Raw genomic sequence first — 27,128 nt, forward strand, 5'->3', positions numbered from 1 at the left:
GAGAGCCCCTGTGTGCCTAAACATTGGAACTTCCCCACAAGTGACCCCATATTGGAAACGAGACCCCCCAAGGAACTTATCTAGATGCATAGTGAGCACTTTAAACCCTCAGGTGCTTCAAAAATTGATCCGTAAAAATGAAGAAGTACTTTTTTTTCACAAAAAAATTATTTTAGCCTCAATTTTTTAATTTTCACATGGACAACAGGATAAAATGGATACTAAAATTTGTTGGGCAATTTCTCCTGAGTACGTGGATACCTCATATGTGGGGGTAAACCACTGTTTGGGCGCACGGCAAGGCTCGGAAGGAAAGGCGCGCCATTTGACTTTTTGAATGGAAAATTAGCTCCAATCATTAGCGGACACCATGTCGCGTTTGGAGAGCCCCTGTGTGCCTAAACATTGGAGCTCCCCCACAAGTGACCGCATTTTGGAAACTAGACCTCCCAAAGAACTAATCTAGATGCATAGTGAGCACTTTAAACCAACAAGTGCTTCACAGAAGTTTATAACGCAGAGCCGTGAAGATAAAAAATAATTTTTCTTTCCTCAAAAATGATTTTTAGCCCAGAATTTTTTATTTTCCCAAGGGTAACAGGAGAAATTGGACCTCAAATGTTGTTGTCCAGTTTGTCTTGAGTACGCTGATACCCTATATGTGGGGGTAAACCACTGTTTGGGCGCACGGCAGGGCTCGGAAGAGAAGGCATGCCATTTGGCTTTTTGAATGGAAAATTAGCTCCAATCATTAACGGACACCATGTCGCATTTGGAGAGCCCCTGTGTGCCTAAACATTGGAGCTCCCCCATAAGTGACCCCATTTTGGAAACTAGACCTCCCAAGGAACCAATCTAGATGTGTGGTGAGCACTTTGATCCCCCAAATGCTTCACAGAAGTTTATAACGCAGAGCCATGAAAATAAAAAATAATTTTTCTTTTCTCAAAAATGATTTTTTAGCCCACAATGTTTTTTTTCCCAAGGGTAACAGGAAAAATTTGACCCCAAAATTTGTTGTCCAGTTTCTCCTGAGTACGCTGATACCCTATATGTGGGGGTAAACCACCGTTTGGGCACACGTTGGGGTTCGGAAGGGAAGTAGTGACGTTTTGAAATGCAGACTTTGATGGAATACTCTGCGGGCGTCACGTTGCGTTTGCAGAGCCCTGATGTGCCTAAACAGTAGAAACTCCCCACAAGTGACCCCATTTTGGAAACTAGACCCCCAAAGGAACTTATCTAGATGTGTGGTGAGCACTTTGAACCCCCTAAGTGCTTCACAGAAGTTTATAACGCAGAGCCGTGAAAATAATAAATACGTTTGCTTTCCTCAAAAATATTTTTTTAGACCAGAATTTTTTATTTTCCCAAGGGTTACAGGAGAAGTTGGACCCCAAAAGTTGTTGTCCAGTTTCTCCTGAGTACGCTGGTACCCCATATGTGGGGGTAAACCACTGTTTGGGCACATGCCTGGGCTTGGAAGGGAGAGAGCACCATTTGACTTTTTCAACGCAAGATTGGCTGGAATCAATGGTGGCGCCATGTCGCGTTTGGAGACCCCCTGATGTGCCTAAACAGTGGAAACCCCTCAATTCTAACTCCAACACTAACCCCAACACACCCCAAACCCTAATCCCAACCCTAACCACAATCCTAACCCCAACACACCCCTAACCCTAGTCTTAACCCTAATTCCAACCCTAACTCTAATTCCAACCCTAACCCTAAGGCTATGTGCTCACGTTGCGGATTTGTGTGTGGATTTTTCAGCACCGTTTTTGAAAAATCTTCAGGTAAAACGCACTGCGCTTTACCTGCGGATTTACCGCGGATTTCCAGTGTTTTTTGTGTGGATTTCACCTGCGGATTCCTATTATGGAGCAGGTGTAAAATGCTGCGGAATCCGCACAAAGAATTGACATGCTGCGGAAAATACAACGCAGCGTTTCCGTGCTGTATTTTCCGCACCATGGGCACAGTGGATTTGGTTTTCCATAGATTTATGTGGTACTGTAAATGGGATGGAAAACTGCTACAAATCCGCAGTGACCAATCCGCTGCGGATCCGCAGCCAAATCCGCACCGTGTGCACATAGCCTAATTCTAACCCTAATTCCAACCCTAGCCCTAATTCTAACCCTAATTGTAACCCTAACCCTAATTGCAACCCTAACCCTAATTCTAACCCTAATTCTAACCCTAACCCTAATTCTAACCCTAGCCCGAAGTGCAACCCTAGCCCTAAGTGGAACCCTAACCCTAAGTGCAACCCTAACCCTAAGTGCAACCCTAACCCTAAGTGCAACCCTAAGTGCAACCCTAACCCTAAATGCAACCCTAAGTGCAACCCTAAGTGCAACACCAAGTGCAACCCTAAGTGCAACCCTATCCCTAAGTGCAACCCTATCCCTAAGTGCAACCCTAACCCTAAGTGCAACCCTAAGTGCAACCCTAACCCAAAGTGCAACCCTTACCCAAAGTGCAACCCTAACCCAAAGTGCAACCCTAACCCTAAGTGCAACCCTAACCCTAAGTGCAACCCTACCCCTACCCCTAACCCTACCCCTAACCCTAACCCTACCCCTAACCCTAACCCTAATGGAAAAACAAAAATAATTATATTTACTGTATTTTATTATTGTCCCTACCTATGGGGGTGATAAAGGGGGGGTTTATTTACTATTTTTTTATTTTGATCGCTGTGATAGAACCTATCACAGCGACCAAAATGTACAGGGAACGAATCTGCCAGCCAGCAGATTCGGCGGGCGCACTACGCATGCGCCCGCCATTTTCCAAGATGGCGGCGCCCATGGAGAAGACGGACGGACACCGGGAGGGACATCGGAGCTCGGTAAGTATGGGGGGGTGGGATCAGAACACGAGGGGATCGGAGCATGGGGGGAGCGGACAGGAGGACGGAGGGGAGCGGACAGGAGGATGGGGCAGAAAGGACGACTGGGGAGGCGATCGGTGGCAGTGGGGGGGGGCAGATCGGGGTCTCCAGCCATGGCAGATGCTATTGCAGCATCGGCCATGGCAGGATTGTAATATTTCACCATTTTTATAGGTGAAATATTACAAATCGCTCTGATTGGCTGTTTCACTTTCCACAGCCAATCAGAGCGATCGTAGCCATGGGGGGGTGAAGCCACCCCCCCTGGGCTGAAGTACCACTCCCCCTGTCCCTGCAGATCGGGTGAAATTGGAGTTAACCCTTTCACCCGATCTGCAGGGACGCGATCATTCCATCACGCCACATAGGCGTCACAGGTCGGATTGGCACCGACTTTCATGACGCCTACGTGGCATCAAAGGTCGGGAAGGGGTTAAAGTGGTGTTTTCCTCATTATAGATCGTGGAAGAACCATATATCTTTGGGATAGAAGTGGGTGTTTTCATGCGCAGCAGATGCTTCTTGCAACTTGTTCCTTGAAACATATCCACAAGAGCTGTTAGGCCTCTTTCACACTAGCGTCGTGCACTGCACGTCGCTATGCGTCGTTTGGTTGAAAAAACGCATCCTGCAAAAGTGCTCGCAGGATGCGTTTTTTCACCATTGATTTGCATTAGCGTCGCATTGCGACGCTTTGCCACACGTCGCAACCGTCGTGCGACGGTTGCGCCGTGTTGTGGCGGACCGTCGGCTGCAAAAAACGTTACATGTAACATTTTTTGCTGCCGACGGACCGCCATTTCCGACCGCGCATGCGCGGCCAGAACTCCGCCCCCACCTCCCCGCACCTGGGGGCGCCAGATGCGATGGAAAAATGCATCCGCTGCCCCCGTTGTGCGGCGCATTCACTGCTCGCGTCGGTACGTCGGCCCGACGCTCTGCGACGGGCCGAGTACGACGCTAGTGTGAAAGTAGCCTTAGTTTCATAGTTCTGACAACAAAATGTTTTTAGCTTGCCCATAGATATTTTTAGTTTACAAACAACATGCACACTAGCATTTTGATCTAAAGTTCATGTAAATATTTAATATAATTATTTGCCCTATCATTGCTGTATAGACAAATAATTATGACATTCTTAACACATTTTGATCAACATGTGTCAGTCTCTCATCCAACAACAAAGTAATTAGATACTACACTAACACACTTTCCTCTCCTTCGCTTATGTCTACAAAATGTAAAGGCAAGTAGGATCCAGTTATACTTTGCTCCATTAAGAGGCAATCACCATTTCCCTACCAGTTCTAGTGTTCAATGCAACAAATGAAATAGATTAGAGCATCAAAGCAGACTAATTTAGTTGTACGCATCCAGGCTGATGAGATTATATTGCAGTAGCATACAAATATATTTGGTAGTGTAAGGTCCCTTCTGAGGAGGTTGCCTTGTTTCTAGCTGATGTGCTGCTCACCCAATTTGATCAAATTGCTAGGAACCTTAAATGTATTAGTATAGTCTATTTAGTAGCAATTCAGTTGAAAATTCATTCAATAGTGATGTTCAATGGTCACTTATAACTTAGCATGCTTAGATTATGTTTGTGTGCTACTGCAATACCATCACTGCAATCTGAACGTGTAAATAAATGTAATTTTGTTAGAAGGTGCTTCACAAGATGGTTTATTGCATTGCCCAAAGATATTTAGCATGAAGGCAGTCAACAAATCTTGACTATATTATAGATTATTGAATTCTTTTCTTGCAAATCCCATACACTTCTTGACAGGAGAATGGAAATATAGGTTCCTCAATGTGTCCAGGTGCCTTTATTAATGATCACAATTGTATGGATTACTACAATACCAAGCAAAAATAGTAAATAGTACATTTATTTACTTTATTTATTTATTATTACATTTATTTATAATAGTAAATTTACATTTATATTCTGCTAAATTCATATTTGTTTTCTTTTTTTTCTCCCTTTAAATTAGCTCAGTTTTAGCTAAAAACATGTGAGAATGGCATCAGTGTTCAATTCTCAAATGCTTAACTGGTGCAAAACTGTACAAAACTGATATGTAGTTCCTAATTCACATATAGTGACATTTTTGTATTTTGCCACAGGGAAATCATAGAAACACAAAATTATAAAACCCAGTGCACCTTTTCACTGTAATAGATGATTAGACATATTCTGTTCAGTTATAATGACCCATGTATTCCTCCAATCTCCATTTTATATTCTTCCGCTTCCCCTGGATTTTGGCACTGCCATAAGAGTTCAATCACATAGTCGAAAGCTTGTTCTCTGCAGGTTAGAAAATACATCTGCATGCCAAGTATGTAAGGTAGCAAGAACTTCTCACTGATTAAATGCTTTGGGGAAACATTTCCTTTTAGCCAGGAATAAAACATATGGATTATACTGTAAGCAATCATTGTGCTGCAGTGCATGATGTGTTTCTGCATGGAGTCTAACTATACTTGCTAACATGACCAGCAGTATCTGCAGTATTTTAATAGGCTTTGTAAAGTAGCCATAGCGCATAAAAAAAATGGTCAGAAACAGATACATTATAACAGGATCATTGCGTAGGTAGTATAATAAGCTTACTCTATATTATATATTATTATATTACACATTATCATATGTAGGTTTGCTATGTTTGCTATGTGTAGACTAGTTATTGCCCCCTATTCTAAAGGATCTTCTAGAAATGTCACAATGTTATGTCACTAATAAGCAACATTTTTAACAATATTTTTTTACTTAGGTTATTTGGCTTAAAAAACACTTGTTTAGACACACTATCAAAGAATTCTGAAGTAAAGGGGAAATTCGGGGTGAATAAAAAAATGGGCCATGAGAGAAAAAGCTAGAAAATAATAAAAGAAGCATGACTTACAGATTAGTTCTCCCACACCAGTGTTCCCCAACTCCGGTCCTCAAGAGCGACCAACAGGTCATGTTTTCAGGATTTCCTTAGTATTGCACAGGTGATAATTACAAAAACATGACCTGTTGGTGGCTCTTGAGGAGTTGGGGAACACTGCCCCACACAAAGGAAGACACAAACAAACAATAGCCTCTGTAATATCAGTATTGCAAGGTTTAGTTTTTTTGACTATTGTCTTTGTTCTTGGCTACTCCTCATCGGTCTTTGTTTACTGTGCTGTATTGATGTAGTCAAGTCTCCACATGTGACTGCTGCAGCCAATCACAGGCCTAACCTAAGTGACCACTGATGCCAATGATTGGCTGCAGTTGTCTTGTGTGTCAATATAACTTCTCTGTGTGACACAGCAAACAAAGATGAGTAGTTGCGCTGTAGTGCTGGTGTCACAGAGGAATTAACAGATAAGTAATGCTTCTTTAATTACTTTAGTATATAAATCATGTTAGTCCAGGACTGCCCCTTTAACAGATTGAGGTTCAGAGTCGGATGTGAAGCCTAATCTACTAGCTTGCTCTTGAGCTTGCAACATGTCTTCTTTACACATAGCATGCACTCTTGAGGCGCAGATGCGGACATTAGAGCATATTGCTCCATCTCTACCCATCCAGGTACCATCGGCATCGTTTATCAAACTCAGCACTACAAGAGCGACTCTGTGGTCAAAACCCGGGACCACGTCAAAACATCCATTATAGGACGCACTCACAACCCTTTCTCTATACCCAAACTGAACTTGTGTGTATTTTGAAATAAAAACAGTAAGAACTTGCATTCATTGAGTGTGCGGTGAATTTACTTTACTCGACTCTTTACACTAAAAGCATCTTAATTTCATTAAGAATTCTTGAACACTCTATTTTCCCTGTAGTTGTAATGTGGTGGAATAGAACAGTTTCTGCCTAGTTTCACAGACCAAAAGTTAAAAAATTCTCTTCAGTGCAACTTTTTATTTATTTTAGCACAAGGCTCATAGCGGTATTAAAACAAATTTCAGCTCATTCCAAGCTTTCATCAGCCACTGAAATGACAGTCATATTACACAAATAGTTAATGTCTTCAGGAACTGACATCAATTTTGGCTCTGTCAGGACAAGCAGTTGTCAAAGTAACAGATAAACAAAACTACTGGACACAGCAAACAAAATTTACCGGACACAGCAAACTAAGGCGTACGAGCACTTCCTGGACGGCAAGTATCTTAGTGAGATGGTGATAAGGACAATGGAGGGGTCGAAACATCTTATGTAGCATTGTCGCAAAACTCTCATCACCTTTTGCCATATTGCATGTCTAATCTCACTGAAAATAAAGCTTTTTTGCATTACCTGAAATTAGTGTGCAGTAAATTTCTCCTGCCTTGGACAAGGGGTCATGCAACCTGTTCCCCCAGCACTTTGAACCACAATCGAGTGCACGCCAGTCTTCTGAGGTCTCCTAACTGTGGATCACCCCTTGGCAGAGCTGCATATTTTTTACTCTCCAAAATCTATCCAACTCTATCCAGGAAGCACAGTCCTGCCCATATAACTAAACCCTCCCCCTGTGGACAAGTCCCAACACTTAACTACTTCTGACCCTGCTGTCTGTTGGTGGGCAGAAATTCCTTACACTACAAACTCTCACCACATTACTTAGCTTAAGTTATACATTCCCTACCACACTGCTACAAACTATGCATATTGCACTAACAATACTTAACACACTCTATATATTTACCGTACATAGGCAAACATCACAATGCAATAAAATTCACATGACACTATATATACAAAGACACATGACATAATACACAACGCGATTGGTGTCTTCAGGGGTAGAAATGCAACAGCACCACCTCCTTTACAATGGTATGAAAAACAGTTTTTCAAAGATCGAACCTTCACAAGTGATTCTAATAAAAATGAAATTTATTTAGATTAAAATTTACAATTAATAATAGTAAAAAGGGAACACAAAAGATAATAGGAAAAAGAAATGTGCATGGAGAGAATAGTGATAGAAGTCTAGCTTGCTATACAAAAGGTACAGTATATAACTCAAAATTCTGGCCCACATCTAAGAGGCTTTTGCGTTTAACAAAATGAAATAGTAATGCATAGTGCAAAGAGTCAGTTTTGTATAAATAAATCATTTTCAGGATTTCAAGGATTATTTTATGACCAAAAGTTCAACATACTGTTGTTATGATAAGCATTTTTTTCTTCAGTTACAGGCTAAAAGTCTCGGTGCTAAATCAGTTTTTCAAAACATTCTGCTCACTTGAACAGAAAAATGTGCACGGCAAAATGATATATACTAGGGATGAGTGGATCGAGCTGTGGAAGATTGAGTTTGAGTCTAATTTCCTGAAATTCATGGTTTCACGTGAATTTAAACATATTAAGATTCGATTTGTGGCTCGCAAAAAAATAACCTTGCCCAGCACAATTTCCCACACTGCCAAAGTATCAGAGAGCAGGCTAACATAATTTTGTGTTGCTGCACGAGCCTCCCCATGATGCCCGCAGGTATGACCTCTTACAGATCATCATACCTTGTACAGTGATGGTGTCAAATATAAAATACAGTCTGTATGGAGTCTTGTGCTTGGGTGCAAGGAAACACAGAAGACACAGGCTTGTTTAAGTAGTTCTTGTATTACTTCATACAAGTAAGGGTTAACACAGTTGCAGGCAGGAGACAAGACAGGCAGGAATAAACCTTAAGTCCATCTAGTCACAGAAACAGTTTAAAGGTTCTCTCTCTACTTCCCTTGCCAATGTTGATGGTAAGCTGAGGGATTCCTGAATCCACACATGTCCAAGGATCTGAAGTAGAAGGTGGTTGGGATAATAAGTCCAAGTCTTCCGGGAGCAAGGTGACAGGTAAACTGCAGACTTGATTCTGAAGCACTGATTAAACAGCTGATGCTGCTTAAAAGGGCAAGTGGCAGAGAACAGGGCGGAAACATTGAAACTAAGAAATCCATGCTGGTTAAGGGCAAAGTAGATACAGCAGAACAGAAAGCAAAATGGCTGACAGGAAAAACTAGGTTCTATTAAAAATAACAGCAGATATAGCAATTTGTCTAAAACCTTACAGATGGTCAGTACCTGGCCATCTGTGATCAGTGGCTCTCAGTGGAGAATGTGGAGAACAGTTTGCATGGAACATTAGAGTCACTGGGTAAGTCTCTCTTTCATGTAGTGTGTAAGCTTTTATGGTCATTGGGGTCCTAACTCTCCCTCTTTACTACAGAGTGTAAGCTCTTATGGTCCATAGGGTCTACTTTCTTATAGAGTATAGGTTCTTATAGTCAGTGAGGTCCTCTGACTTTTGGCTGGGTAAGTCTCTGTCTTCTGTAGTGTGTAAGCTCTTATGGTCAGCAGGAACAGGTAGTAAAGGTCCTGGAGACCCCGAATGGACAGGAGGCCAGAAAAAAGTAGCAGAGGTCCTGGAGAAAGTAAACAGGTGGCATAGGTCCTGAAGATTGCAGGCGGAAAGGAGACCAGGAAAAGGTAGCAGAGGTCTTGGAGACTGCAGGCACACAGGACTCCACAGCAGTTTAGTCTCTTAATACCAAGGCACAAGTATGTGTATTTGTAGGCATTATATAGGTCCAAGCAGATGATCACATGGGATCATGCCAGGCCATCTGCAAAACCCGACGTGTAGCACACCAAAATCCGGGACAGATGTGTAACAGTACCCCCACTCAATGAATGCTTCTCCTGAGAAAACAGAGGAACCAAAGGAAACAGACACGGGCACAAGGAATTTATCTTTAGTGGAGGACATAGTTACCCCAAGGGCAATACCTCCTTTCTCACCTAGGGGCTGCGTGGCCTTCAGTTTGGGACAGTCTGTGTGAGAGTGGTCTTGTTTACCACAATACAGTCCCAGTAAAAGTTGACACGATCTTTTGGTCAGTGACAATCTCTTCCAAATAATTTGCAGGTTCCAGGGAGTCTGGGATAAGTTGTTAAAGATGCTCTTGGAGGAGAGATACAAAAATCCAGATTATTTCCCCTAGACCGCTCTTTAAAGCAAAACTCCACTCGAGTATCAATGGAAATTAAATCATTAAATGAAGAAGGCAAATCTCTGCCCACAAGTTCAGCCTTGACAAGACTGGACAAGCCGGCAAACAAGGCAATGTCCCACTTAGTTAATCCCTTGTCTTAGCTGAAGTACGGAATTGGCAGCTGAGTGAACACAACCTGGTTTATAAAACACTTGACAGAATGCAATCAGGAAGGAGGGTAGAGAATGCATATGGGTGGTCGCCCTGCTCCCACAGTGTCATCGGCAAAGGATCAAAAGGCAATAAAGAAAAAAATGGATGCCACTTTACACCTATCAAAAGAAAAATGCTGAGGGTACGATTCAAAGTGTACAGTACATTCATTTACAAAACCACAGCATGCTTTAGAATCACCATTTAAATATGCAGGCATAGGAAAATGTAGAGCTGCCAATCAAGCAGAATACTGCACAATAAGGTGTGGCAGGTGTTGAGAAGCTGGTTGAGAGAAAACAGAAGTCTGGGGCAGTGCATCCATATGGGCAAGGTTTTGCTCTGCGACTTGCACCACAAGTCCAGGTAATCCATCCGTATCTCACAGCAACAGTGTTATTATTGCTGAGCCATTGGGATTCATGGTCCTAAGACCATGTTAGGCTGGTGAGGTGGATCATCCAAGCCCAAGGTCTGGGTGGGCCCTCGGCCACGAGTGTCAGTGCAGCAGGCATGTGAGGCTCGCAGGAAACAGGCAGCAGAGATCCTGGAGACCGTGGGTGGACAGGAGATGGGGAGCAGGTAGCAGAAGTACGGATAGGAGACCGGAAACAGGTAGCAGAGGTTTTGGGGACTACAAATAGTTGGCAGAGATCCTGGAGACCACAGGCAAACAGGAGACTGGGAACAGATAGCAGATGTCCTGGATGCTGCTGGCACACAGGACTCTGGAGCACTTAAAAGTCCTAATACTAAGATGCAGGTGTATGCCATGGTAGACCTTATATAGACCCAAGAAGATAATCACATGGGATCACACAGGGTGATCTGCAAATCCTGACATGGAGCACAACAGAGTTCAGCAAACTAGAGTATGGAGAGCAAAGTCTGGAACGGGACAGGTGTAGAAAATTTCCTTTCTCTCTTGCCTGAGAGTGTAGGCTCAGCAAGGTCCCCTTTCTCCCTCTCTTTTGCCTGTAAAATGCAAGCTCTTATGGTAAGCAAGGTCCTTTCTTTCTCCTGTACTGTAGAATGTAAGCTTTTATGGCCAGCGGGATCCTCTCCCTTTCTCTCTTATAGAGTATGTCCTTATACAGTCAGCTAAGTTCTTTCTCTCTTCTCTCCCAAGTTTATTTTCCAATTATTTTCAGCTTTACAGAATGCAAACAGACTCTTCTGAGAGGAAGAGGACTTAAACTTTGAGCATCACCTATTGAATACAGCAATGCTAAAAGTCAATATCGACCCTTTAACAAGCCTTGCCACATGACTTATGATAAGAAGCCAGACCAGAAACTCCATTTGCAGGCACATATTTTGGGGCGTTTTCCTCTCCTCAGTACAAAGCAGGAGATCTGATTTGGCTAGGCAAGTGGACTATGACTGGAGGTCTAAGGGTGTAAAGAGACTTATAGGCCATGCAATGCTCCTCTGGGAATTTAAATATGAAAATAACCTCTACACAGAGGAAGAGGTATTGAAGAGGACTTGAACTGCATTGTCACCTTTTAGATGTATTAAGCTTTACAGTGTTAAGATTTGCGCAAATGTATTAGAAACAAATTTAATTTTTGAGGAAAATTCAGGAAAGTCAGCAAAGTTAAATTTCAAAAGATCCTCTCATTTCTAACATATATGGTTAGATCAGAAATATTTGGACAGTGACCAAATTTTCGTGATTTAGGCTCTGCATGCCACTATTTTTTACTTAAAATTAAACAACTGAGATGCAATTGAAGTGTAGATTTTCCGGTTTAATTAACCCCTTTCTGCCATATGATGTACTATTCCATCCATGTGACCTGGGCCCTAATTCCCATGGACAGAATAGTATGTCACATGTGCTCGAGTCCGTGACTGCTCCTGGCAATTAGTACCGGGTGTCAACTGTGATAATCAGCTGACACCTGGTGCTAATTGCCAGGAGCGGTCACGGACCACTCCCGGCAATTTAACCTCCGAAACACTGCGATCAAACAAGATTGCAAGGTGGCATAGAGAAGTATTGCCCAGGGAGGGGGCTCCCTGCGTGCTTCCCTCAGACCCTCAGGGGCTCACCAAATGCGACATGGCGTCCGATATTATTTCCAGCCAATTTTAGTTTGAAAAAGTCAAACGGACCCCAAAAGTTGTTGTCCAATTAGTCCTTAATATGCCGATACCCCATATGTGGGGGGAAACAGTGTTTGGGTGTATGGCAGAGCTCGGAAGGGAAGGAGAACCATTTGACTTTTTCAACGCAGAATTGAGATCTGACGCCATGTCCCAATTGGAGAGCCCCTGATGTGCCTAAACACTGGAAACCCCCACAAGTGACACCATTTTGGAAAACTAGACCCCACAAGGAACTTATCTAGATGTGCGGTGAGCACTATGAACCCCAAAATGTTTCACTAAAGTTTATAATGTAGAGCCGTTAAAATAAAATAAAAATTTTCCCACAAAAATTATCTTTTAGCCAGCAATTTTTTATGTTACCAAGGGTAACAGGAGAAATTGGACCCCAATAGTTGTTGTGCAATTTGTCCAGAGTACGCTGATACCTCATGTGGGGGGATACCACTGTTTGGGTGCATGGCAGAGCTTGAAAGGGAAAGAGCGCTGTTTTGGAATGCAGACTTTGATGGAGTGGTCTTCGGGCGCCATGTTGTGTTTGCAGAGCCCCTGATGTGCCTAAACAGTAGAAACCCCCCACAAGTGACTCCATTTTGGAAACTATACCCCCCCCAAGGAACTTATCTAGATGTGTTGTGAGAACGTTGAACACCCAAGTGTTTCACTAAAGTTTATAACGCAATGCTGTGAAAATAGAAAATAATTTTTTTTCTACAAAAATGATTTTGTTAGCCCCCAATTTTGTATTTTTACAAGGGTTTACAGGAGAAATTGGACCCCATTAGTTGTCCAATTTGTCCTGAGTATGCTGATACCCCATATGTGGGAGAAAGCTACTGTTTGGGCACACGTCGGGGCTTGGAAGGGAAGTAGTGACGTTTTGGAATGCTGACTTTGATGGAATGGTCTGCAGGTGCCATGCTGCGTTTGCAGAACCCCTGATGTGCCTAAATAGTAGAAAGCCCCCACAAGTGACCCCATTTTGGAAACTAGACCCACCCCCAAGGAACATATACAGATATGTTGTGATAACTTTGAACCCCCAAGTATTTCACTTAAGTTTATAATGCAGAGCCGTGAAAATCATTTCCCACAAAAATGATTTTTTAGCCCCCAATTTTTTATTTTCACAAGGGTAACAGGAGAAATTAGACTGCAATAGTTGTACAATTTGTCCTGAGTATGCTGATACCCCATATGTAATTGAGATCGTCTGCCATGTCACGTTTGAAGAGCTCCTGATGTGTCTAAACAGTGAAAATCCCCCAATTCTAACTCCAACTCTAACCCCAACACACCCCTAACCCGAATCCCAACCCTAACCATAATCTTAACCACACACTTAACCCCAATACACCCCTAACCCTAATCCCAACCCTAACCACAACCATAACCCCAACACACCCCTAACCCCAACGCACCCCTAACCCCAACACACCTCTCACCATAACCCTAATCCCAACCCTAAACGTAATCCAAACCCTAACATCAACTCTAGTCCCAACCCTAACTTTAGCCCCAACCCTAACCCTAAACCCAACTTTAGCCCCAACCCTAACCCAACTTTAGCCCCAACCATAACTTTAGCCCCAACCCTCCCTAACTTTGGACCCAAACCCCAACCCTAACTTTAGCCCCAACCCTAAATTTAGCCCAACCCTAACCCTTACTTTGGCCCCAACCCTAACCCTAACTTTAGCCCCAACCATAACCCTAACTTTAGCCCCAACCCTAACCCTACTCCTGACAGCCGAGACCCCAGAGAAAATTGGACTCTGTTAATTAATGGCGCTGTGGTTTAAGTACCCTTAGCTACACAGTTAAAAGGCATATCGGTGGTCGTTAAGGGGTTAATAGGCTATTTCACGTATCTGTGTGACTGGAGCCCTATGTAAGCCTCATCTGTTTGAGAAAAAATAAATAAATGAGTCAAACTATAAGCTGGTATACAAGCAAAGTGTAAGAGCATGTTCACACTTTGGTAATTTTACAGACAAAAAACAAGGAAAAAAAACAAAATGAGCATATACCCAAGTGCGAGTAAATAAGTAAATAAAAACAAAATGAGCAAACACCCTATAGTAAATAAATAAATAAATAGCAATAGTGTATAAAAATAATATAGGATTCTTGGTTAACATAATTTTGATTAAAAAAAGGAACAGCCTTCCCACCACGTCATGGTGATTCTATTCGGGATGGTAACAGCATCTAGTATTAAAACCTTACAATGTGTCTAATGATATAAATGTGAATAAGGGCTGAGAAACACCGATGACTCTACTAATGGACACCCAGGACTTGGGAAGTACATAAACTTGTCCAGCTCAAAGAAAAGGGGCCTCGGTCCTACTTGGCTCTTATTCACATTTACGTCATTAGACACATGGACACATGGTAAGATTTTAATACTAGAGGTTAGCACTGTCCCAAATAGGGTCACCATGAAGTGATGGGATAGCTTCCACTTTTTTTTGTTAAAATTGTTAATCAAGTACCCTATATTATTTTTGTGCACTATTGCTAATTATATATTTACTGCAAGGTGTTTGCTCATTTTGTTTTATATGCAAGAACACCAACTTATATTCTAGTTAATTGTTTTTGGTTTTAAATAAGTAAATAGTAATGGTACATGTAATTTACATATGGTTCTTACTTAACGGCCTTTTGTTCACAAAAGCATAAGTATTTCATCTGTATAGTTTCCCATGGATGGATGTCTCAGTCGGGACCCTTTCCAGCTATGCCCTTATTCACATTGAGGTTGTTTGATACTTGGTAACATCCAGTGTTTGCCATGCTGTCATATGCATAACAGCGCGGCAAACACTGCTTCTGATCTGAGGTAAAATCATCACCGCCGGTCAGACAGCCATGGTTCCCACACTGTCAAATGACAGCATGAGCGTGCAGCTGTGAGCGGAGGTATAAAGTTTAGCTCCAGTCACTGGTGTTAGCTGAAGGGACTACTGATCCCATCAGCCGAAGCCTGCGGATGCTAATCACAATGAGAGCAGTAGTGGCTGATGAGAGTATTGATCTGCCAGCTCCTGCGCTGTAAATAAATAATTTTAAAAAACGCTGTGAGCTCCCCTGTATTTTTGATAACCAGCCAGGCAAAACTCACAGCTAGAGGCTGCAATCCTCAGCTGTCAGCTTCAGCAAGAATGCTTATCAAGAATAGAGGGGTCCACATGCCGTATTTTTTAATTATTTAAATAAATAATAAAAAAAAAATGGCTTGGCGTCCCCCCCATTTTTGACAACCAGTCTTGCTAAAGCAGACAGCTAGGGGCCTGGTATTCTCAGGCTGGTAAGGGGCCATGTATATTGCCCCCCAGCCTAAAAATATCAGCCCGCAGTCACGCAGCAAAGGCGCATCTATTAGATGCACCTATTCTGGCGCTCTGCCCGGCTCTTCCCATTTGCCCTGTAGTGATGGCAAGTGGGGTTCACACTTGTGGAGTTGATGTCACCTTTGTATTAATTATAGTTATTTGCATGTACTATTACCATTTATTTATTTACTTCCTGTAAGGTAAACGTTCATTTTGTGGGGGGGTTTTTTGTTTTTGTTTTTATGTTGGGTTTTGTCTGATGTTGGTATTTTCTGTGAGATTTTTTTGAAACCTTGAAATGGGTTGAAATGCATCCTAACACTGCAATGAATGTTTTGCTGAAATAAGTAAGAAGTTTCATTGAAGTTATATACAGTAAGAATTGGAAGTGTTTGCACATTTTCATATGCACCGCTGACAACGCAGAGTGATGATCATTGTTTCATACAGCTCAAGATTCCACACACAGACAGCACAACTGGAAGTCCTGTGATCAGAAATTATTGTTACAAAAAGACGTTATGCAAATAGAATTGAAAATGGAACAAAACTGAACTTTGTCTTTATTAGTAGCCCACTACCTTTAACCCCTTAGTGACCACCAATAAGTCTCTTTACTGACCTGCATGGAGAGCCCAACAAACAGGCTCTCCATGTATGTGTTGTGACTGTTACACAGCCACAACACATGCAACTGCGGTGCCGAACAGCTGATTATCGGGAGCACTCCAGGTATCCAGGTTCCCGAGGCAGCTATTTGGTAAGCGCTGTAGCTATTCAGATGAGTGCTTATATGAAGCTATTTGTCAGCAATATTAATAGAGTGTGGTGGCTCCCTCTTTAACCCCATCGGCACTCTGAGATCTTGATCATGTGGTCCTGATGCTTGCCATGGCAATTCATAGCCAAATAATGGCCTGAAAGTCTCTCAACTACAGTGGCCTGTTCAGAAGATATCAACATTTAGGTCATAAAAATAAAATTCTTCATTCCTGTCATGACATTTTGCATTTATTCCTGAGAAGCACCTGAAGGATTAATAAACTGCCTGAAAGCAATTTTGAATACATTGAAGGGTGCTGTTTTTAAAATGGTATCACGTTTTGTGGTTTCCAATATATAGAATACATAGGACCCCCAAAGTCACTTCAAAACTTAATAGGTCCCTAAAAAAAATAAGTTTTGTACATTTCCTTGAAAAAATTAAAAATTATTGCTACATTTTTAAACCTTCTAAAATTCTAAAAAAAAAAAAAAACATTTTAGAAATGGTGCTGATGTAAAGTAGACCTGTGAGAAATGCTATTTATTAATGCTTTTTGTGTGGTCCGACTATGTGGATTAAAGGGATAATCATTCAAAGTTTGAAAATTGCTAATTTTTAAACATATTTGTAAAATTTCTGATATTTTTATAAATAAATGGAGAAAATTTTGACATAAATTTACCATTACCATAAAGTACAATGTGTCACAAAAAAAACCAATCTCAGAATGTGGAATGCTTTGAAGCATTTCGAAGTTATTACCAAATAAAGGGTAAGTGGCCAGATTGGAATAAATTTGGCTTGGTCACTAAGGGATTAAAAAGATAAAACCTGTAAGCATTTTTGATGGGGGGAATAACATCAGTTAAGCTACAGTGTACAGGAAAAAAAACTCTAACTCCAGAATTGTTTGACTAAACACTCGTAAAAGTCAAGTGAAAATATTCGCTATGATTAAATGTTGTTTTCCTCACATACCCTGCATGACCTCTTACAAAGACCACAAGAAAGAACCCATGTGTCAGGTTATATCTTGTCATACTGAAGCTCTTGACACAAAATTCAGAAACTGCACTCATAATATTGCCCTGATATGCACAAATAGGAGATGCAATACTACGGATTTTCAAATAGGAAAGTATGCTAAAGCCCCAAGGGTCTTTGATATCAAACATAGTACAGAAGGTCAATTGAATGTCCCCAGCAGCATTGATGCAGATGATAAAATATCATGTCGGCTTTCAGAGGCCTGAAAGAGTTTGAAAGTCCCAAATTCCCTAAAGGCTTAATTTTGCCACTTAGTTCAGACATCATAGATGAACTGGATACCGAAATGTATCAAGTGCATCAGCATGGAGCAGCCCTGTTGGCTGTTTTCTGAATGTAGAAAAGTCTGCAGCAGAACATGGATTATGGCACCAAAACAGACTCAGATGTTTTGCTTTTGGACTTTTTCTACCTCTCAATACACAGGGTTTAACAGCTTGGCTTGCTCTAATCTATCAGGATGATGAATAGTATATTCCTCTGCAGACAGAGCATATTGCAATGCTACATCACTGAAATACAAAAAAATGGAAAGCAATCTCTAAATGTTATATGCATTTAACTCACATTGTTAATGTCTCTGACATTGCAGATTCACCTAATTTTAGGAAAGTAAATGTGAAAAATGTGTTTTTACTAACATATCTAAAACTAGATATGCAAGCACATAATCTCCTGCAAAGACAGAAACATTCATTTTGTGCTGGTGAACAAACATTGCATTCATTTATATTTTAAGTGCCACCCAAAAATCTCTTGGGTTTAGACAATTTTTTTTCTTCCTTTTTCCACTGGTTATTGCAACGCTCATTACTTTTTCACTATGTACCTGCAAATTATATATATGTATGTACATTGATATTATAGGGCATATTTTAAACAACAATTAACCTGCTACGTGAGAAAACCTTCTGTTGTGTTATCAAGCTGAAAAACTGACCAGCGCCTCCAAACAGCAGGTACAAAATGCTATTGACTGCATAACATACAAACAAAAAAAGCAGTAATGTAGTGCAAATTTCATATATTCAATGTTTGCATACATATTAGCGCTTACAGAGTGCGGCTGTATTATTTTGTTTGTATTTGATGCCATCATAGCAGCTTGCATCTGTTCACACTTGCTTTATTCTGTTTAAAGGTGCTGGTCAGTTTTTTATTTTTTGTAATTCACCAGGACACAAGTCCAAGGAGGACAATACATAAAATTGGAAACCGGATAGAAGTGCCACTTGATGCGCTGCTGATGAAGGCTATCAACAAATATATTTACTTGAAAGATTTATTTCACAGGTTTTAAAAGTCAACGCATTTCAAGGTCACGCAGTACAAAACCTAATAGCAACTGTCAGAACTGATTGTCTTATAAGGTACACAGAAAGCTAGCACTCAATCACTGTGGTTCACGGTGCCAGTGAACGGGGCCTGAAGTCCCATAGACCATGTATAGAAAAAGATCACTGCACTCGTGTAGTTCAAATTGCTTATAAAGAGTTTATTCAGATCAAAAAGTTCATGGAAACTAGGCGATATTATATTTTAACGTTTCGGCCAGCCCGTGGCCTTGTTCACAAAATCGCTGAAACAAGCAGAGAGACAAACAAAATTACAAAAGGAACAATATACATATTTACATATTTACATAGATGAATGCATGTCACAAGCTAGTAGTCGTGGAAAGGCATATCCATCCAGATTCAAGGGCATATCTTATATAAGGTTCATGGAACCAAGGAGGAGCCTGAGATCAATGAGAATGGTTTAAAGAGATGCAGTATATGGTGTTAAGACAAAAAGGCAGGCAGACATACCCCAAAATAACTTCATTACAGTAAGGACACTGTGAGCTTGGTGAGCTTGGTAAAGAACGCAGTTGTGTAACCTGCAAAGAATGATACAATTGTAGTGCATGAATAATGTAACCCAAATAAATGCTAGTCGGGATGCTATCTGACAAATAGCCCCCTAAGACATAGGGTGTCTCTTGCGACTTGTCCCTCTAAAACAACATGTCATGGGATACTATGTACAGAGTTCAAGGAGGCATAGGGATGAGCTATGCCCATTAGAGTCCCACAGACAATTCCCCAAGAGGTAATACTAACCAAACTGGTATGGTATAGGTGCTTGCCAGTACAGTACAAACGTAGTTCCAGCTGGGATCCAGTCTATAGTGGTAAAATGACCAAAAATGTCAGAGAGTTAAGTCAGGTCAGCACGGGGAGCTTATTCCGAACTCTAGATCTGTGGGTGCATGAGAACCAATACCTGGTTTGTGTTTTAGAGTCTGGGGTACAGTTCAAATTGTGCAGTCCCCGTGTGGTCTGGTATTTCCCAGTAGGAGCAGGGAGGAATAGTGCTGTGGACAAGAGGATGGTATAGGACTAAGAAACTGCAGCACAGTATTAAGCTGAGGTCCCAAGAATATAATCAATAGGTAAAAATAACCTGTCTCATGTACAGAGTCAGGGGCACTTTTCAGACTATATAGTCCCTGTAGTATTTGGCATATCACAGAGGGAACAGGGGGTGATAGCACTGTAGGCAAGAGAATATGTATAAGTAGCTAAAAGCGTTGTTTTACTTATCTGTCATATGCGCTGTGGTCTTACATCCAAATCACCTTGTTGTCCTGCACCAGAGGCAAGCGTTGGTGGCCAAGTGGAGGGAGCCGACACTATAATGTGTCCAGGCAGTGGATAGGCTAGTGCTGGTACTGGTTGGGGTTTTTTTAAAGCTCCACAGTCGGTCATGTGACCGGATATACAGGGAGACGCCGGCGCTTGCGCAGAGGGTGCTGTGCATAAGGCTTTAGCGCGCGCGTGCCGAATATTGAGATCAGGCCAGCGCTTACCTAGTATGCCGGTCATGTGACCGGATTTATGAGGGGACGCCCATATCTGCGCAAAATGTGTTGTGCGCACTACTAGGTCCTGGGATGTCGGCGCCTGCGCACTGAGTGTTGAATTTGGTGCCTGTGCAATGTGTTCATGTTGCCAGCATTTATCTGTGTGGGAGAATGAAAGGTGTCCCTTATTGTTAGGCTATACTGCGTGTGGACATGTCATTGTCCTCCTGGGTGTACCTGCTAGCTACTGCATCCCTGAGCATGTGCTATTGGTTATGTTATACATATGAGTGTATCATATAGGATATTACACGTCACAGGGTGACCATAAACATAACAAGTTGACCATAAACATAACAAGTTAAGCAATATTCAAATAAAATGGTAGGAGTCCAAACTGAAAACAAATGGTGGAAAAAAAAGAAAACAAGTGAAAATAGAGGCAAAAGGAAAATAATAGATGAAATGAACGAAATGAATGAAAGGATGATGAACTGAATTAATGAGAAAACGAAATAAATGAAAAAAATGAAAAAAATGAAAAATGAAAAAATGAAAAAAACGAAATGAAAAAAATGATGAATGAAAAAAAAAAAAAAAAAATTAAATGGGAAGAAAATTAAATGGGGAACAAAACCTGGAGGAATTCCTGATAAAAAATGAAACTTATACAGGAGCTACTGGGGTATATCTGTCTTACCAGCCTGAATGTGCAAGTTGTCGAGGTTGCTAGTGCATACGGTCATTAAATCTACATAGGAAATAAAATTACGTTAGCCAGTCGATCTCACGATTTAAACCACGTGGATGCAAGGTGTCAAGAGTGTAGATCCAAAAAGTCTCACGTTGTTTTAATAGTCTCACATGGTTGCCACCTCTCCTGGGACGGGGGACCTTTTCAATGATCTGGAACCTCAGTTGAGCTACACTATGCTTGGCTTCTTTGAAATGAAGGGGAAGGGGGAGCCACAGTTTCTCACACCGGATTGTGGATTTGTGGCTGGATATACGATCCCTTATTGCCTGGGTGGTCTCTCCTACGTACAATAACCCACAGGGACATTTTACGATGTAGACTACAAAATTAGTCTCGCAGGTGTAGTAATCTTTTATTTTGTACGATTTGCCAGTTCGAGGGTGCACCACTTCATTGCCCTTTATAACGTTTGAGCAGCTCATACAGCTCAAGCATGGAAATGTCCCAGTACGTTTTTGTCCTGAGAGTGTTTTAATTCCTGATGTTCTTTGTGTACCGAGGTCAGCTTTCACGACCCTGTCCCTTATGTTTTTTGGCCTTCTAGTGCACATCAAGGGAGGTTCTTTGAAGATGGGAATGGTTGGGTAGGCTTTATTTAAAAGTGGCCAGTGTGCCCGAATTAAATTATGTATTTTGCGCATTGTGGGATGGTGTCCGTGCACAAATGGAAGTCTCGGATTTTTATGGGAATTAGTCACTTCATCCCCTGCCATCTCAAGTGCTCTAGTTGACTCTGTGTTGAGAAGGTCAGTGGGATAATTACGGGCTTTAAATTTATCCGCCATTTCTTGTAGTCTAGTTGCCTTGATGTTGGGGTTGGAAACAATTCTAGAGACCCTTTTAAATTGTGACCTCGGAAGGCTATCCTTTGTAGATTTTGGATGGCAACTGTTGTAGAGCAGGAGGCTGTTGCAGTCAGTTGGCTTGGAGTAGATGTCGGTATCAAGGTTGCCCAAGTGATCCTTTAGTATCTTAGTATCTAAAAAGGTAACCTCGTTGTTATGGTACAGGAGTGTGAAAGTTAATTCTGGCCTGGTAGTGTTAATGTTGTTGTGAAACTCCTGGAGACTGGTATGGTCCCCTTGCCAGATACAGAATATATCATCGATATATCTGTACCAGGTCAATGCATGTTTCTGAAAAATGGGATTTGGATATACGTGTTCCTTCTCGAAGCGATCCATGTACAGATTTGCATACGCCGGGGCCACATTAGACCCCATGGCGGTCCCACAGGTCTGTACAAAGAAGTCATCCTCAAAGAGGAAGAAGTTCTCCCTTAGTACTAGATTCAATAAGTCTAAACAAAGATCCTGGGTGTTTCTATCCATACCGGCTTCCTGTAAAGTAAGTGAGACAGCTGAAATGCCCCTGTCGTGTGCTATGGATGTATAAAGACTATTCACGTCTAGTGTACATAGAAGGCTATCAGGTGGAATTCTGGAAATGTTGCGGATTTTCGATAGAAAATCACTGGTGTCCAATATGAATGATTTGGTCAATCGAGTGTACGGTGTGAGTACTTTTTCCAGGAACTTGGATAGGGGGTTCAGTATAGAATCGGTTGATGCCACAATGGGGCGGCCAGGTGGATTCTGGAGGTTCTTGTGTATTTTTGGGAGAATATATAGGACCGGGGTTACTGGATGATGGTTCATGAGATACGTTTTAGTTTTGGTGTCAATGGTTCCCAAATCAGTGTGTTTGTTAATCACCATATTAATTTTCCGTTGTATAGAGTAAGTAGGGTCCCCTTGTAATTTTTTGTAAGTGTCCTCATCGGATAACTGTCTCCTAACCTCCATGACATAATGGCTTTTGTTCATGACAACGATGGCTCCTCCCTTGTCCGCTGGTTTAATCACAATGTTTTTGTTCTCACTCAGTGAGTTCAATGCCTGTTTTTCCAAGTGGTTAAGATTATGTCGGACAGGGAGGAGACCAAGACGCTGTTCATGTAAAGTACCTTTGATGTCCCTATCCAGTAGATTAATAAATGTTTCCACTCCATGATTAGATTTTGGTGGAACAAAAGTGCTGGGATTTCTTAGGCCCAATGTTCCTATTGTAATTTTAGTTTCATCTCTCAGAGTTGGTGTTAGGCCCAATCTATTGCCAGTTAGATTGGGGGTCTCCTCAAAGTGTACCTTCAACCTAATGTTCCTGTAAAAACGCTGAAGGTCCCTCTCTAGTTGATACGAATCCCATCTTGGAGTAGGGCAAAAAGATAGACCCATGTTTAAGACTTTAAGTTCTAAAGGAGAGAGGGTATAGTCAGAGATATTTATTACAGAGTTTGGACTCCTACCTGAGATCGTAGTGTCATGTGACGCTCCCCGTTTCTTCTTCCTTCCCCTCCTTCAGTTCATCATCCTTTCATTCATTTCGTTCATTTCATCTATTATTTTCCTTTTGCCTCTATTTTCACTTGTTTTCTTTTTTTTCCACCATTTGTTTTCAGTTTGGACTCCTACCATTTTATTTGAATATTGCTTAACTTGTTATGTTTATGGTCAACTTGTTATGTTTATGGTCACCCTGTGACGTGTAATATCCTATATGATACACTCATATGTATAACATAACCAATAGCACATGCTCGGGGATGCAGTAGCTAGCAGGTACACCCAGGAGGACAATGACATGTCCACACGCAGTATAGCCTAACAATAAGGGACACCTTTCATTCTCCCACACAGATAAACGCTGGCAACATGAACACATTGCACAGGCACCAAATTCAACACTCAGTGCGCAGGCGCCGACATCCCAGGACCTAGTAGTGCGCACAACACATTTTGCGCAGATATGGGCGTCCCCTCATAAATCCGGTCACATGACCGGCATACTAGGTAAGCGCTGGCCTGATCTCAATATTCGGCACGCGCGCGCTAAAGCCTTATGCACAGCACCCTCTGCGCAAGCGCCGGCGTCTCCCTGTATATCCGGTCACATGACCGACTGTGGAGCTTTAAAAAAACCCCAACCAGTACCAGCACTAGCCTATCCACTGCCTGGACACATTATAGTGTCGGCTCCCTCCACTTGGCCACCAACGCTTGCCTCTGGTGCAGGACAACAAGGTGATTTGGATGTAAGACCACAGCGCATATGACAGATAAGTAAAACAACGCTTTTAGCTACTTATACATATTCTCTTGCCTACAGTGCTATCACCCCCTGTTCCCTCTGTGATATGTCAAATACTACAGGGACTATATAGTCTGAAAAGTGCCCCTGACTCTGTACATGAGACAGGTAATTTTTACCTATTGATTATATTCTTGGGACCTCAGCTTAATACTGTGCTGCAGTTTCTTAGTCCTATACCATCCTCTTGTCCACAGCACTATTCCTCCCTGCTCCTACTGGGAAATACCAGACCACACGGGGACTGCACAATTTGAACTGTACCCCAGACTCTAAAACACAAACCAGGTATTGGTTCTCATGCACCCACAGATCTAGAGTTCGGAATAAGCTCCCCGTGCTGACCTGACTTAACTCTCTGACATTTTTGGTCATTTTACCACTATAGACTGGATCCCAGCTGGAACTACGTTTGTACTGTACTGGCAAGCACCTATACCATACCAGTTTGGTTAGTATTACCTCTTGGGGAATTGTCTGTGGGACTCTAATGGGCATAGCTCATCCCTATGCCTCCTTGAACTCTGTACATAGTATCCCATGACATGTTGTTTTAGAGGGACAAGTCGCAAGAGACACCCTATGTCTTAGGGGGCTATTTGTCAGATAGCATCCCGACTAGCATTTATTTGGGTTACATTATTCATGCACTACAATTGTATCATTCTTTGCAGGTTACACAACTGCGTTCTTTACCAAGCTCACCAAGCTCACAGTGTCCTTACTGTAATGAAGTTATTTTGGGGTATGTCTGCCTGCCTTTTTGTCTTAACACCATATACTGCATCTCTTTAAACCATTCTCATTGATCTCAGGCTCCTCCTTGGTTCCATGAACCTTATATAAGATATGCCCTTGAATCTGGATGGATATGCCTTTCCACGACTACTAGCTTGTGACATGCATTCATCTATGTAAATATGTAAATATGTATATTGTTCCTTTTGTAATTTTGTTTGTCTCTCTGCTTGTTTCAGCGATTTTGTGAACAAGGCCACGGGCTGGCCGAAACGTTAAAATATAATATCGCCTAGTTTCCATGAACTTTTTGATCTGAATAAACTCTTTATAAGCAATTTGAACTACACGAGTGCAGTGATCTTTTTCTATACATGGTCTATGGGACTTCAGGCCCCGTTCACTGGCACCGTGAACCACAGTGATTGAGTGCTAGCTTTCTGTGTACCTTGCAACGTTTAATTCTTAAGCTTTAAGCACCAATCGAATCCATGTCAACCGAGACGTACGTCTATGATGAAGCTACAGGCTCTACTATCCTATCCAAAATAAAGACTAATACAGATTTTCTTCATTTACCAAGTAAGGACGTGAAATCGAGAGATTGGGAGAAAGAGAGAAAGAAGCTTATTGGCTACAATCTACATTGTGCAACCCTAGGAGAATACCACAGACAAGCCAGGATACCTCGAGGTCTACGCTGCAACTTACGCCCAACCCTATTTTCGGACAATGATAAATACTGTGCCACATTTCAAAAGATTTTGAACAAATGCTCGTTTGACATAATTCTATTGACTATTGAATATTTGCAGGAAGCAATCAAAAATACCGAAGAGAAAATTGAGAGCATTGAAACTCAACTATCATCCACTCTAAGCACTGGTGAACTTTCTACACTCAAGAGCAAAGTAGACCTTAGCCTCAATACCTACCAACGAACCTTAGAAGAAAGAAAACGAGTAAAATTCCAAAGAGATACAGAGGACTACCTATCTAATAAAGTATACAGATGGGAGGATTCAGCTCCCCGCCGAACAAGACCAAGATTCCGTCGCACCCAAGGGGGGAATTACCCCTCAGGGGGCTCTTCGCCAGCCGGGGGTTCCTCGGCAGGATCCGGCAGCGAGACTGGTGGGGCCCCAACAACAGGACCGCGTTTTTTAGGACAAGCCGCGCGCCCACAAGGAGGGGAAGGAAGAAGAAACGGGGAGCGTCACATGACACTACGATCTCAGGTAGGAGTCCAAACTCTGTAATAAATATCTCTGACTATACCCTCTCTCCTTTAGAACTTAAAGTCTTAAACATGGGTCTATCTTTTTGCCCTACTCCAAGATGGGATTCGTATCAACTAGAGAGGGACCTTCAGCGTTTTTACAGGAACATTAGGTTGAAGGTACACTTTGAGGAGACCCCCAATCTAACTGGCAATAGATTGGGCCTAACACCAACTCTGAGAGATGAAACTAAAATTACGATAGGAACATTGGGCCTAAGAAATCCCAGCACTTTTGTTCCACCAAAATCTAATCATGGAGTGGAAACATTTATTAATCTACTGGATAGGGACATCAAAGGTACTTTACATGAACAGCGTCTTGGTCTCCTCCCTGTCCGACATAATCTTAACCACTTGGAAAAACAGGCATTGAACTCACTGAGTGAGAACAAAAACATTGTGATTAAACCAGCGGACAAGGGAGGAGCCATCGTTGTCATGAACAAAAGCCATTATGTCATGGAGGTTAGGAGACAGTTATCCGATGAGGACACTTACAAAAAATTACAAGGGGACCCTACTTACTCTATACAACGGAAAATTAATATGGTGATTAACAAACACACTGATTTGGGAACCATTGACACCAAAACTAAAACGTATCTCATGAACCATCATCCAGTAACCCCGGTCCTATATATTCTCCCAAAAATACACAAGAACCTCCAGAATCCACCTGGCCGCCCCATTGTGGCATCAACCGATTCTATACTGAACCCCCTATCCAAGTTCCTGGAAAAAGTACTCACACCGTACACTCGATTGACCAAATCATTCATATTGGACACCAGTGATTTTCTATCGAAAATCCGCAACATTTCCAGAATTCCACCTGATAGCCTTCTATGTACACTAGACGTGAATAGTCTTTATACATCCATAGCACACGACAGGGGCATTTCAGCTGTCTCACTTACTTTACAGGAAGCCGGTATGGATAGAAACACCCAGGATCTTTGTTTAGACTTATTGAATCTAGTACTAAGGGAGAACTTCTTCCTCTTTG

At 41.9% G+C, this 27,128-nt stretch overlaps 2 long non-coding RNA genes across 3 annotated transcripts; one reads left to right on the plus strand and one right to left on the minus strand.

Moving 5' to 3' along the window:
• Positions 1-18,728: 18,728 nt before the first annotated feature.
• On the minus strand, positions 18,729-20,199 carry LOC143793863 (uncharacterized). Of its 2 annotated transcripts, XR_013220305.1 has the most exons (4): positions 19,796-20,199; positions 19,616-19,706; positions 19,159-19,515; positions 18,729-18,926 (listed from the first exon to the last, which is right to left on the minus strand). It is a non-coding gene; the product is annotated as an uncharacterized LOC143793863 (long non-coding RNA). The 2 variants fall into 2 exon arrangements; XR_013220304.1 differs by having other exon boundaries at positions 19,159-19,706.
• A 3,953-nt stretch (positions 20,200-24,152) lies between these two features.
• On the plus strand, positions 24,153-25,693 carry LOC143793864 (uncharacterized). The gene is made up of 3 exons (XR_013220306.1): positions 24,153-24,210; positions 24,300-24,847; positions 25,080-25,693. It is a non-coding gene; the product is annotated as an uncharacterized LOC143793864 (long non-coding RNA).
• Positions 25,694-27,128: the final 1,435 nt, after the last annotated feature.

The sequence above is a fragment of the Ranitomeya variabilis genome, chromosome 1 (genome assembly GCF_051348905.1).
Source record: "Ranitomeya variabilis isolate aRanVar5 chromosome 1, aRanVar5.hap1, whole genome shotgun sequence".
Taxonomy (NCBI): domain Eukaryota; kingdom Metazoa; phylum Chordata; class Amphibia; order Anura; family Dendrobatidae; genus Ranitomeya; species Ranitomeya variabilis.